We start from the raw sequence: 14,839 nt of genomic DNA, 5'->3' as shown, positions 1-14,839 counted from the left end.
CGAAGAGAAGAGGGGCAGCACCCCCAGGAAGGGGGCGGCGGCCCTCTCGGACCCGCGGAAGTAGCGAGGGACCAAGACCTCGAGGAACACAACGCATTAGACTGACGTAGTGGCCGCGTCGCGGTAAAAGCTTGTCCTCCCTGCGTGTAGCGTGTAGGGCGCCTAACCGATTCTGCAAACATTTTCAGTAAAGTTGTTCTCTCTCTCTCTCTCTCTCTCTCTCTCTCTCTCTCTCTCTCTCTCTCTCTCTCTCTCTCTCTCTCTCTCTCTCTCTCTCTCTCTCTCTCTCTCTCTCTCTCTTTCTCTCTCTCTCTCTCTCTCTCCCTCTCTGTCTCTCTCGGTATGCAGGGAGAAGGCGCACAGTTCATCGTGTACGACAGTGTGCTGCGCTGACCTGCAGACCTTCGTCGACAGAATTTCGGACAAAGGCGTCCATGTGTCTAGACAGAGGGGACAGTATTGCAAAAGGGTTGGGGGGAGGAATGGGGCGACGAGTGCGAGGTGAGACAAAGTTCCGAGCAGCTCAGTCAATAAGGACAGAATTGCAGTGGGCGCGTTGTTTGTAAATGTACCGTGCTTGTAATCGGCCAAGTCCTTTTAAAAATACTGCTTTCTTGTTAAATTTCAGGCTCTGGCTTACTAGTGTGTGAACGTACGCTGGTTGTTTCTCCGGCATATTTTGAGAAAAAACAACGCGTAGACTAAAAAGAGCTCTATTTTCAGAAAAAGACGGAATTCCATTCCTTCTGGTCTTGCGAAAGAATTGAAGACTCGGCGATCAAACACGCGTCCAGGCGGGAGGCTGCACTTCGCAGCCCGGACCTGGATGAACAATTCTGGGCTGTCCAGCAGGCTCACGACTTGGCCGTGAGGCTTGGCCTTCCGGTGCCGACATGGGAGCGACCCGCTTAGTGGTTAATTATCACTACTTGCCAGACCAAATAAAGTTTTCCATCCATCCATCCCTTCCGCCAATCGTTGTCGCCTGTGCATTCCCATTCCATTCCGGGGTCCCGAAAATGTGGAATGATTCCGGAGTCATTCCAATTCCGGAATGGTAACTCCGCAACACTAGTGTCGACTTAACATACGGGATAACTCCTTGGACTTCAACAGAGTGCCCCTCTGATGAGATGCCTTTCTCTTGGGCTTCTCCTTCTTAGAGCTTCTGCTAAATTCAGGTTGTTCTTTTCCTTTCTGCCATCATCATCATCACCATCACCATCATCAGCCTGGCCACGCCCACTGCAGGACAAAGGCCTCTTTCACACTTCTCCAACTACCCCGGTCGTGTACTAATTGTGGCCATGTTGTCCCTGCAAACTTCTTAATCTCATCCGCCCACCTAACTTTCTGCCGCCCCCTGCTACGCTTCGCTTCTCTTGGAATCCAGTCCGTAAGCCTTAACGACCATCGGTTATCTTCCCTCCTCATTACATGCCCTGCCCATGCCCATTTTTTTCTTGATTTCAACTAAGATGTCATTAACTCTCGTTTGTCCCCTCACCCAATCTACTCTCTTCTTGCTACCCCCTTAACATTACACCCATCATTCTTCTTTCCATAGCTCGTTGCGTCGTCCTCAATTTAGGTAAAACCCTTTTCCTCGGTCTCCAGGTTTCTGCCCCGTAGGTGAGTACTGGTAAGACACAGCTGTTATACACTTTTCTCTTGAGGGGTAACGGCAACCTGCTGTTCATGTTCTGAGAATGCCTGCCAAACGAACCCCAGCCCATTCTTATTCTTCGGATTATTTCAGTCTCATGATCCGGATCCGCGGTCACCTACCTGCCCTAAGTAGATGTATTCCCTTACCACTTACAGTGCCTCGCTACCTATCGTAAACTGCTGTTCTTTCTGTCTATGATAGCTATTTAAGCCTCTGGTTCCATGGTATATGCGATGATGTAGGCGACCATGGCCATATCCCCGACGACTCTTGTGTACCGAATGCGAGTGAGTGAGTGAGTGAGTGAGTGAGTGAGTGAGTGAGTGAGTGAGTGAGTGAGTGAGTGAGTGAGTGAGTGAGTGAGTGAGTGAGTGAGTGAGTGAGTGAGTGAGTGAGTGAACCAACTGGCCCAACTTGCCGTCTTGGTGCAGTAAAGGGTGAAGGCTAGAAAGAATGGTATGGTGGTTACCCGGAAGAGGGCGCGTTCGCTGAGCTGCAACAAAGAATAGATAGATAGATAGATAGATAGATAGATAGATAGATAGATAGATAGATAGATAGATAGATAGATAGATAGATAGATAGATAGATAGATAGATAGATAGATAGATAGATAGATAGATAGATAGATAGATAGACAGACAGACAGACAGACAGACAGACAGACAGACAGACAGACGGACGGACGGACGGACGGACGGACGGACGGACGGACGGACGGACGGACGGACAGACAGACAGACAGACAGACAGACAGACAGACAGACAGACAGACAGACAGATAGATAGATAGATAGATAGATAGATAGATAGATAGATAGATAGATAGATAGATAGATAGATAGATAGATAGATAGATAGATAGATAGATAGATAGATAGATAGATAGATAGATAGATAGATAGATAGATAGATAGATAGATAGATAGATAGATAGATAGATAGTGTTGCAATCTCAGCGCTGACGCCCGTTGTTGCAAATGGGTCGCAAGCCCCAAGGGTAGCGTTGGCCTGGCGGCCTGGGGCACAACTGGAAGCATCCGAAGGCCCCGGCAAAGCATGAGTCGACTGGTAACAGAACAACTTGTTTATTCTAGCATCGCAAATGAGCGGGCGGTCAGGTCGACCGAAGTGGAGAGACGGGAGAGCACGTAACTCAACAGAAGAAATCGGAGCCTCTCTCTTGGCGTCCGGGGTCAGCTGCTCTTATACTCTCGGAGTCGAGGGCAAGAGGAAGGCCTCGTGACGAGGCCACGTGACGGCGATGCGCGGACAGGCTGAGAGACACGTTGAGACGAGTGTAGTGACGCATCCGCCAAGCCGGCGCCGGACAGACCTTCTCGCTTCACACTTGGGGAGCTCCTCTCCCCGGCTGCCGCGCTTTGACAAGCGTGGGCACACACACACACACGCACACACGAAGACACGTGGCACTGAAACACGCCTGGACGCGCTTGGCGGGTAGGCTTTGCGGCAGCTCCGAACGGGCCAAAATGTCCGCCGCTTTGAACGAAGCCCCGGCGTCCGTTGCATCCGCGCCGGCTATACCGCGCGTCGTAGGCGAAACGTAACAATCGATAGATAGATAGATAGATAGATAGATAGATAGATAGATAGATAGATAGATAGATAGATAGATAGATAGATAGATAGATAGATAGATAGATAGATAGATAGATAGATAGATAGATAGATAGATAGATAGATAGATAGATAGATAGATAGATAGATAGATAGATAGATAGATAGATAGATAGATAGATAGATAGATAGATAGATAGATAGATAGATAGATAGATAGATAGATCGTGAAAACGCGTGCGTTTGTGTGTGAGTTTGTGTGTGGGTTTGTGTGTGTGGGTGCATGCGCACGCACTCGCTCGGTCACACTTTTCAGCGTTTGTTACATGGGTTACTTAGACTAAGACAGTGCCTTCCAAATAAAACGTGCTTTTCACTCCTCTCCCCTTTCAATGTAATTTTCCAGCTTGATAGGTATCAGTGAAATGCAACACCGTTGACATACTTCGGAGAGAGATCAATCCAGCTGGAAACTCGGCGAAGAATAAAGCACACAATGTCAGTACATTATAATGTATAAAAAGCAATCGGTGTTTATTGTTGCTTAGTTGTTAAGAGCATGGGCGATGAAAAACCGGCACACTACATCTTGGCTGTCAAGGAATGCTCCTCGGCTGTGGGCTTCGATGGCAGGCGAAGGCTCTGCAGAGGAAATGCACTTTAAGTCGAATTGAGTTTCGTGACTTCGCTGAAAGGCTCCACGATGCATGCGTTCACTGCAAAATGGATGAGTCAGAAGAAAGAACAGGTAGTAGCTCGCCCACATTTCTACATCTAAGCTTCGTCCTACTTTCTGATTCAAAGTTGAAAACATGCAGGGCAAAGCGTGTCCTGTTCACAGGCTTCCCGTATTTGTTGAAATAAAACTTTCTTATCATTGACGTTAGATTTTGTTTCTCCAATGAGCGCTCGAGAGAGCATGGTGGCTGGCTCAGGTGCAGCTTATCACGCATCTTATGGGCCATGGTGCATGAGACTGCCAAAAAACAAACGGTACTGGGGTTTGGGTTTCGTTGGAACTAATAGACGTTATTCCCTCTTCCTCCTCCTCTAAGGCTTCCCAGCAGCATGTTCCTACTTCCTCGTACATGCCCCAGCTGTTAAAGATGTGAGATTCGAGAGACAATCTTGCAGTGTCTGCGACTGATCCGATTATAGCCCAGAACGCCAGACACTTAAGTAAAAATAATCTTGTTTGGACGACAGACCTCTTTTGGAACGTAACATCCTGGGACTGAAACGAAGCTCCAAGCGCACTGTGAGAAACAAGAGCACTGCTCTATTTAAAAAGATGCCCCACCTCCAGGCTCTAGCACTGCATGACAGGTGTTTGTGCATTGTGACGAGTTCTGCGCAGAACACGTATGAACATCGCACTTGCACTGTCAGCATGAATTCAAATGAGAACTAGTCGAGAACAAATTCAAGGCGTTCCTTCAATTCTATGTTCACCTTCATTTGTAATAATGAACTAATTCAGGCCCTAAAACGCGAATGCTTGAAAACCATCTTAGCACCCCATACGTCGCAGTCCGTTGTGATTAGACATGAGAGGCCTACTCGTCTTGTTCTCTTTTTTTTGCTCGCGTTTTATTTATGCTGATGGTATACGTAGTTCACTGACTGTCGTCGTCATCATCAGTCTCTCCGTTTTCTATCCCTTCCGCTTTTACCCTTTCCTCTACGCAGAGTAGAAGGCCCGAGACCAAGCTTCTCCAGCAGACGTCGCTGCTTGTTTCACATTAAGATTTCTTTCTCTCTCTCTCTCTCTCTCTCTCTCTCTCTCTCTCTCTCTCTACTATAGCACACACTGAAGTTCCAGAAACGTAAGTTTCCGAACCACCCACTGTTATGCACGAGGCATTGTTGGGCGATGTTAAAAAAGAACTTGTGAATATATGGTAGAGGAGTATCTTATGTTCTGCTCCCCTCTTGAAGAAACGGAATATGGGTAGCTTTCCAAGGTATCTTCCTGCATTCCTGAACCAGGGGCCGTCACTGAAAGGAATCAAGAAACGATTCGTCCGCAGCGCCTCACCAATTGATAGCAGCCTATTGGAGGTTCTCTAGCTACAAATACTCGCAATCAGTTCTGTAAGCTACGAGGCTTTTATGTTCTTGTGTCTCGTATGAGCGCTGCCCATCACGTCATCTCCCAAACTTTCGAGCTTCATCTTACGTCGCCCAGCAATGTCCGACTTAGAACTACGTGACATAACAAATAAATCAAGATGAAGCACAAAACGTCAGTTGCACAGTGTCCCCGTGCTGCCGTTTGCTCACTGCCGCTAACACGAAACACAGGCGAAAACGGTCCATGCATCTAACAGTGTAGCACAAGGGTAAGCTTAAGGGCTACAGTCATTATTATACAGCGCAATATTGCTTAACTTGCGGATCTAAGCCGTTGTTTGATGACACCATAATTTTCTCTAAACATCATGACCAAATTACCAGAAAAATAAATGGAACGTTTTAAATAGCAAGAATGAGCGACGCGTGCATAAGCCAACCTTTCAATGCAGTTCAAAAACGGTAAAATGTCATTCACGCTGAACGAAGGGCGCTGTCGGTTGCGTTGTTTAGATTTCCGATTGCTTTTGTTGCGTGGTCTTCCAATGAAAACCGGAACCTCTTAAGTCATGCAGGTATTCTGCTTTTGGGTCATATAGTAAAGTTCACGCTCAAGTAAACTCTAGAGGCAAGTGCAACGGTGTCAAGTCGTCGTCTTTCCTTTTTCGGTCCCCTGTCTTCTGTACGCTGCAAAAGTGACAGATCAATCATTACAAACCAGCAGAAACATTGATCTTGCTAAACTTGGCAATAGGTCCTTTGTTTCACGCACGCAAAGCATGCGGCATCATGCATTGTTTTATTGCCTCCCTTTTGCAAAACAAGTAGCAAGCAATAGACAAAAATGAGAGCAAGCATCAAACACTACAGTGACGCAGCTTGTTTGTCCCAACTAGCTCTGCTTGACGACAACCCAGGACATAAGCGTTGGACAATCAAATTGGAGTTGCTTTAATAATGAACAAACGTGCCAAAATAAAGACAAGGCTCCAAGCCCAAAGGATAAAAAGCGGGCAGCTACAACGAATCGTAACGAGTACTCTCAAAGTCAGCATAGTCTCCCGGACTTGTTACCAAGCGCCTGTTATTCGAATTGCCTGTTAGCGTTCCCCCTTGTTCTCTGCAATCTTTCATCTGTGCCTTCTTTCAGAACGTATTTAGCATCCAGAATGCCGCCTCCGCTTAAAGCTACAGACCATGTTAAATTGGAAGAACTAACCAGCGAGGAGGTCAGCGTAGCCGGCACCAGAGAACACTCAAATGCAGTGTATACGATAGCTTAAAGGTTAAGCAGAATAAAGAAAAGCCCGCGATAAAAGTCAGACGGTGGTCGTAGCTAAAAACAGGTTGAGTACAAAAGGAGAGAAGGTGAAGGGCCCCTTGGAAGAGGGGTGACAAAGAGAGAGTAACCTTTGCGAAAGGCCTGCGTTAGAAAAAAAGAAGGACGGACAAAAGACGAAGAGGCGTCCCACTTAATTGAGTCAAACAAAGGCGTTTCTGTAATTTGGTTTGCCGGACTAAGACGCTCAAACTGCTGCCGATGCTCTTTCCCTTCACCACCCCACTGCAACCATCCCTCCCCCATTCCCTCGTCATCTTTCCTTTCCCTTTCTGTTTTTGCTTTTTCCCCATCTTTGCCTTCTTACATCCTTCGTTTCTTGCACAAGCGCAGCTTACGCTCCACTCATGTACCCTGTTGCTCCCTCGCAAGCTGCTTCGCCAAAGCGGCCGCTCAGAAGCAGCCGCAAGGGTGTCTCAGGGTGGTCTGGCGACATCCCGCTTTGTTTACTCCGGCTGCCTGTCGGTCGCCCCCGACATGGCACGTTTTGTTTTGTTTCCTTTTCTTTTTACTTGCTTCTTTTCTGTTTGTTTTGTTTGTTCGTTTTTGTTCAGTTCCTGTCATTCAACACTACGTCCGGCCCTTGCCTCCCGTAGATTCTAAGCAATACGTGACACGCAGAATGTCAGCCTTCCAACGGGACAGGGACGACGAGTACAGCCCAGCTCATCTTCGGTAGTCCCCAAGAGCACAGCACAGATAAAAAGGTAAAACAATGCAGCTCTAGCGGTGAAACGATAGGTCACGAATGTATAATGCAACAACTGCATTCCATAAGTTTCTTTTCACATTTACGATTTGTCACGTTGAGTACACGATGCCTCCGACAACTTCGGAGTGTCGGAGTTCTAGGCCATAATTAATGGCAAGGGAAAACAGCCAACTGAACAAGACTGAGAAGGACTTGGTTATTTCGTGACAAGAAGCGCTAAACGGCGTAACATGAAGGACGAGGTATATGGCTGTATACTCAGCCGGGCTTAATTGCCTACTTTCAGGCAACGTTTCCAATGGAAGTGACAGTATACATGTCCCATCTCGTAATCCTTCCAACTTATGAGGCAACGAATTCACAACGCTTCTTGCTCGTAAGAGCTACGTGTCACTGACTAGCTTTCACTAAAATGTGCTCGCTGCCATGATTCGGTGGTCAAAATGACATATCCGAATGAACTGCACCGTACATACCGCATCAAATTCATAACAACCGAGACAAAGTTCTCGGAAAGGAGATACCACCGTTAAATTTAACGACGGATGGAAAAAAAGAAAGAAAGACGCCTTGAGCGAATTCGTATACATGGCTGGCGCGTCGCATCGGACGCGAGATAGACGCAGTGAGGGCTCCACGAGAGGTTGCGGTCAATGATTACACCCAGAAAGAAGAAATTGGTTGCCATTGCTCAGGTCTTTAAATTTCTCTGCGGCAAAAACTGGGGTACACCAGTCCGTTCTATGATGCAGCTCTACAGGGTACTGTTTCTCGGACTCCTACGTTACAGTCTACCAGTGTTGTCAAATGCATGCAAGACGAACTTTCGCGCCTTGGAGAGCATACAAGGTCAAGCCCTACGCACGTGTTTAGGGCTGCCTCGGTGCACGTCAACAGCAGCAACAATTGCCATCGCTGGGGACCATATGATCCAGACACACGTATTGTTCGACTCTCTCAGAGCGCACATTCGCCATCTGTCAAGGATGCCCGACCATCATTTGACCTCCCTACCAGCCGAAAGACCTCAAGCGACCTTTTCACGAGTGATTAGCGCTCATCAAGAGTGCATACCATCATCTTTTACACCGGCGACAAAGCCTTCATCTCCTCTGTGGTGCCTACGACAGCCTCAAGTGAACTTTGATATTCCTGGAATTACAAAAAAGTCCAATCATCCATCGCCGGCTCTGAAGCCACTTACGCTCCTATTACTACACCAGACGTATCATGACCACATACATATATATACCGATGGTTCGACCTCACGTGCCAGCTCAACTGCCGCATTCGTCGTTCCAGCCAAGAACGTTACAGTTAAATTCAAATTGTCGCACACGACTACATCAACATCGGCAGAACTTGCAGCTCTCCATGCCGCTATGATGTACGTCACCGAAGAGCCAACAGAGAAATGGGTCGTATTTTGTGACTCTAAGGCAGCCCTTCACAGCATCAAGTCTGCATTACGTCACAGAATATACGAGCAGGTGATATCTAACATCAGGGAAGTGCACCACCATGCTCTGGAAAGAGGGCACACCATTACATTTCAATGGATTCCTGCTCACTGTGGCATTGTCGGCAACAACCTAGCAGACAAGGCTGCCCGGTCTGCCCACGAAGATACCCAGACGCGTTCAGTACCTTTGGCGAGGTCGGACGCTGCCAGGAAACTTCGCCTACATGCACGCAAAAAGTCGCAAGATCTCTGGAGTTCAGGTGCCTTCAACTGCCGATTATATAAACTGGACCCCACGCTACGGCTACAAGTGCCATCTAGCCTTTCCCGCGGTGAAGCAACCTTGCTGTACCGCTTGTGGCTGGGAGTAGCGTTCACAAACTCATATTCCTTTCGTTTGGGAATGGCCGAGAGCCCGATGTGCGATTCCTGTGGGTGCGAGGAGACCATCGAGCACCTATTGTGTACCTGCCCCCGCTACGATGTACAGCGCCTCCCTCTGCGGGAAACTTTGCACCGACTAGACTTACGACCTTTCACCGAGTCAAAGATACTCGGACCGTGGCCCCACCCGTCGCTGGCACGAAAAGCGAATCGTGCATTACTGCAATACTTGAGGAACACCGGTTTAAGAGACCGTTTATAGTGTCCCTGTGCATAGTGTCCCGCCCACACGTACTCAGTGCTCACTCTCTCCCTTTCTCCTTTTGCTATTCCCCTTTCCACCACCCCCAGTGTAGGGTAGCAAACCGGATACTCTTCTGGTTGACCTCCCTGCCTTTCCAGTCCTTGCTTTCTCTCTCTCTCTCGGACGCGAGAGGAGAATCGCGAGACGGCTGGCGAGCGATCACCTTTGCCTGCCGCCGATGCCGAAATGCGTACCCTGTTGGCAGAAGTCGACGCGGGAGGAGCAGTAGAAGGAGGGGGCAGTAGATGGTGTTAGCTACAACCGGATGTAGCCTTGCTCAATGCAGCTTCTTTCTTTAGCATGTGTTGTGTAAAATGTGAGACAATGTTAAATGTGGCGTGAATGCGTTGCATATCACTAACGCTTTCAAGGACGAAGAAAGCCTGGAGAAGCGAAAAACGAAACCGAGGTAGAATGCTCCTGCTCTGCCAAGGCCACCGTAAACCAACTGTGGCCTCGATTTCAGCTCAAAGGTGTGCCCAAGTGGGCACAAGGAATTCACGTAATTTGCCTGTCATACCGTTTTTCTTCTTTGTGCGTATCGGTTCCAAGTACTTTTCATCAATTAGCCCTTAGCAAGCTCTTTAAAAGACCTGCTTTGTTATGCCGGCGGTGGTGGTTTGCGCAGTTAGTCGGAACTAAAACAACCAGTCAGTGACCTTTTCACTAAGTTTGCGTTAACAATTCCACTTGTATTTAAACACGAATGCCGAAGACCAATCATTCAGTAGTGCCGAGGATACCCCGGATCGTTCTCGTGCCTGCTGGGCTTGTCTTCATTTCAAAGGTGTCTGTCCTTTGAAAGGTGTGACGCACATTGGTCTGGGGTGTATTATATATATATATATATATATATATATATATATATATATATGTGTGTATATATATATATATATAGTTTTAGAAAGGCCGTGCCATGGCCGAAACGTTAAAAACATTAAAGATGCAATTTTCGTAAGTGTGCACCTTCGTTTCTAAAACTATCTATGCACCGGACCTACAGAACTTCTCATTGAATTATATATATATATATATATATATATATATATATATATATATATATATACTTAAATGTGAAAGCATGGAAAGGTAGGCTACGGCAAAGCCGACTGTCCCGCAATTACAAATTCGTTGCCCATTGTAGCACTTCTTCTTATCTTTAGTGAATATTTTTCTCATTTGTGATCTTTAATCTTAACTGTATGGAGTATCATGACAGGCATTTCGTTTGTCTAGCACTTCCGGTTTTCATTAGAGCCCTTCTTTTGTTGTTGTTGTCGTCGTCGTTGTTGTTGTTGTTGTTCAGAAATGAAAGGGGTGTACAGTCCTTATTTCATTTTTTTAATATTTATGTACATCAGCCAGTGACAGCACGAATTTTTTGTTTCAGGCCGTCCAAATAGCGAAGCATCCTAGCCGTCTTCATCCCCCGATAAGCACAGGCGTGCCGTTAACGCGCTTCGTAATTTATTAGTGAGGCAGTGATCTCATGGACCACCTTTGATTGGCAATTACCCACTATTTACAATTAGGCGAAGCCAACACATAGTTAAGCCCGGTAAAGCATGCGAGACAATTATCTCTTATTTTTTTATGAAACGCAAAAATATGAAGTCAAAGCTAGAAGAAACTGGACGGAATGACTTGTCGCAGAGGGGAGCCGAACTGATATTTTCCACATTACGTGCGCGATCCCCTGCGATTAACCTGCTGCGATTGTCGTCCTCCCGTACCAGTTCCTTTCGTATCTTTCTCATCTTTCAGTCCCATTTCCCCGTTCCCCAGTACAGATTAGCTTAACGTGCTCAGCCTGGTTAACCTCCCTCCCTTTCCCGTATGACTTCTCTCTCTCTCTCTCTCTCTCTCTCTCTCTCTCTCTGCAATTATTTGGAGGACGGTGCGTGGCCTTCGTTTTTCTCCACAGTAACAACGACCCATCGATGCATTGGTCCTCCACCAAGACAGGATGCAGGTAGCCGTGGCAAAAGGCTTGTGCGCACAGATTGCCGGTGATGTGATCGCCGTGAGTGATGATGCCCAAATCGCCGTCCATAGTCGCGCGTTCCTAAAATGGACTTTTTCTTTTTCCATCGAGAAACTTAATGCTGCTCTGGCTATTTTCAGGCAATCATCGTTGCCAGGACCGGATGGTGTTACATACGCTGTTATTTGCCACTTAGGATTAGATTCACGAAGTGAGTTGCTCCATCGCTGCGATAAGTCTTAGAATTACGGTATCGTTCCGGAACGATGGGAATTCAGCCGATTAATCCTGCTTCTAAAGCGTGGGAAGTCCCCCCGTGATTTGACATCATATTGACCAATCGCACTTTACAGTCGTGTTGGGAAAATGATAGAAATGATGATTCTCACACGTCTCAAATGGTTTCGAGAACGTTATAATGAGCACATCAACGCCTGGAAGAATTTTGACCGGGGCCTCTCCTATATTGACATCACTGACGTTGTCCCATCCATACAACAGCAAAAGAACCTGAAGCGCATATCAAAGGTCCTATTCTTTGGCGTCAAAGGCGCTGATAATGCCGGTCACGGAACCATTATAAACACTCAGGAGGCTATTGGCTCGGTGGCCGAATATCTCTCTAGGTACAGACCTACTCGTACCGGAGATATATCTTGAGGAAAACTGCGAACGGTCGAGCTGTGGACCACTACAACTGCTGTGGAGTCCCGCCTGATGAAGTTCTTAGCCCTACTCTATTGAACCTTGCAATCATCGGTCTTGCTGAAGCTCTACAGAAGACAGTCAACCTCTCTATGTACGCTGATGACATCTGAGTTTGGACAGCTGCCGTGACGCGTCCCCAGGTGTGCGTCAGTCTCCAAGAGGAAGTAGCCCTGACGTCATCATATCTCCACACTCAAGGCAAACTACTTCTGTAAAAAAGTTCGCGTTAATTGTATTTATTCGCAAGTCAATGGAATGGTACAAACTGTCAATCAACGGGTGGTATATATCAAATATCATCGCTTTCTAGGCGTCACAATGGACCGAGATCTTTCCCGGAGTCCCCACAATGTCCCCTTAACGAAGAAGCTAAGTTCCATTGCGCGCCTGCTCAGATTTATCGGAGGGAAGAAAGGGACACATCCATGAGATCCATGCTTGAACTGTACAGAGTACTACATAGAACTTTTTACGATACAGCCTATTTGTCATGCCTAATAGTTGAAAACGCAACCTTCTTCAGAGCATACAAGGACAAGCTCTTCGCACATGTTCAGTTCAACCTCGAAACGCTTCAACCACTGCAGCGACTGTTATTGCCAGAGAGCACCATGTCTTGACTTGAACTGGGACACTTAGAGCCTTAGCCTTCTTCCAGGATCCTTCACTACCATCTCGCTTGCTTGCTTGTGAAGAAACCTCAAACTACATATTCAAGAACAAGTTTTAATCACCAGCCATCCCTTTAAAAGAGCTTCGCAACAGCTGCAAGGTCTCCATCTCCGTTGTGGTATATGCAGAAGCCTCAAGTATGCCTAAATACCAGGGATTAAAAAGAAGGTTCAGATGTCGTCAACAGTTTTAAAACAGCTTATTCTATCGCTATTGCACAAATTGTATGCGGACCACGTGCACATCTACACGGACGTCAACGGCTGTCATTCAACAGCCGCTGTCGTTCCTCTGGCCCGTGTGGTCAAAGCTAAATACCGAACATCGCGTGTGACCCTGTGCACCGAATCAGAAATTATTGAATATATTGAAAGAGATTCGCCATGCGAACGGACAATGTTCTGTGATTCTACAGTGGCCCTTCGAAGTCTGCAGGCGGTACTATACGTCATGAGAACGATGAACTGCTGATTTCAAGCATAAATTAAATCCACAATGGCACTGTTGGAAAAGATGTGATGTTACTTTAAAGTGGCTACCTGGTCATGGCGACAATTTCAGCAACTACCTGAAGAAGCTCCCAGATCAGCCTATGAAAACGCCCAGACAATGATCATACCACTATTAAGAACGGACGTAGCCAGGGAGCTTCGCCGACTTGCTCGAGACATCAAGCTCGCTCTTTCAAGACACCGGAGCATTGCAATAGTCGTTTGTGCATGCTGGATCTGGCACTTTAACTGCAATTGCCATGAAACCTCTCCCGGTGTGGCACTACCCTACCGTACCGGCTACGACTGGGTGTAGCTTTCAGAAAATCGTACTCCTTCTTCATTGGAATAGCTGATTCTCCTCTATGCAATCCCTGTAAGAGTGAGGGGACCATTGAGCTCCTCCTTTGCCTCTGCGCCCGCTTTGAGCCCAACTTCAGCATCTTGGGAGAGCACTCACCCAATTGGATGGTAGATATTTTACAGAGACAAAGATTCTGGGTGCTTGGTGTCGTCCAGCATCAACCCAGAAAGCTACGCGGGTTCTCACCACTTTTCTAAAATCATCAGACCTATAAAGTAGCTTGTATACACCCTAGCATACTAGGGTGCGAGTGAACTACTTCATTTCTTCTCTCAATCCTTCATCCCCTTTGCGCTGCGGAGGGTTGCAAACCGGACATCCTTCTGGTTACCCTCCCTGTCTTTCCTTATTTCTTGCTCTCTCTCTCTCTGCCAGACGTAGCATGTCTTTGTAGGGGTTATACCCTTACACATTTGAAGTGCCGACAATAGCCGCGAGGGGACCTTTAACACGTTCCGTGTGGCAGTCTTCAATACAGCGAACAGGGACAATCGCTCGTCACTTCGCTAGCTCGTGCCGATCACAAACCACACTCACAGCAAACCGTTTTGCAATTCCGACATTTAAAGCCATCGCAACAGAGGGCGACGAAGGCACTGCTACATTTCTTAAGGACAACAAACCTGCACAAAAGGTGTTAGAATTTATTGGTGATCACATTGCTCTGCGGGATCCTACGCTGCCATTGTGCGCTGCGATCGTGTGCGTGTGCTCTATGTGTCCGTAGAGAAATAAAAAAAAAATACTGGACACAGCCATAGAGCCCAGCGGCCTAATCGACTGCAGCATACCAAGCGACTGGAGTGGGCGACACTTTCGGTTTTAGGCGCGTGATGTTTTAATGCTAGCTGATACGTGTTATGACCGACTTCTGTCATCGGCGCTTTAATGCTCTAAGGGCACGGCCTTTCTGTTTTTGCTTCTACTTGTTAGGAATTTCTTCGCAGACGCTCAGCTTATTAAGGAGGGGTGCTCTTTAATACATAAATAAAAGAAAAAAATGGCTGTGGCTTAGCTAAGGTTAAGCCCAGGATGCGAATCACACTAGAGTAGAAGTACTCCCAGATACACTCGCAACTTCATCCTTTACCTCGGA

General features: G+C 47.0%; 1 long non-coding RNA gene across 2 annotated transcripts in view; it reads right to left on the bottom strand.

Moving 5' to 3' along the window:
- Positions 1-3,767: 3,767 nt before the first annotated feature.
- LOC140218933 (uncharacterized) overlaps positions 3,768-14,839 on the bottom strand; it is a 263,727-nt gene continuing 252,655 nt past the window's right edge. The window contains exon 3 of one of the 2 annotated variants that reach the window (XR_011895089.1): positions 3,768-3,966. This is a non-coding gene — a long non-coding RNA (uncharacterized lncRNA). The remainder of the gene's footprint in view (positions 3,967-14,839) is intronic. The other variant, XR_011895090.1, reaches the window with a different exon arrangement.

This window comes from Dermacentor andersoni, chromosome 6 (assembly GCF_023375885.2).
Source record: "Dermacentor andersoni chromosome 6, qqDerAnde1_hic_scaffold, whole genome shotgun sequence".
Classification (NCBI taxonomy): domain Eukaryota; kingdom Metazoa; phylum Arthropoda; class Arachnida; order Ixodida; family Ixodidae; genus Dermacentor; species Dermacentor andersoni.
The sequence above is the reverse complement of the archived record's forward strand: the minus strand, read 5'-3'. Positions and strand labels throughout refer to the sequence as shown.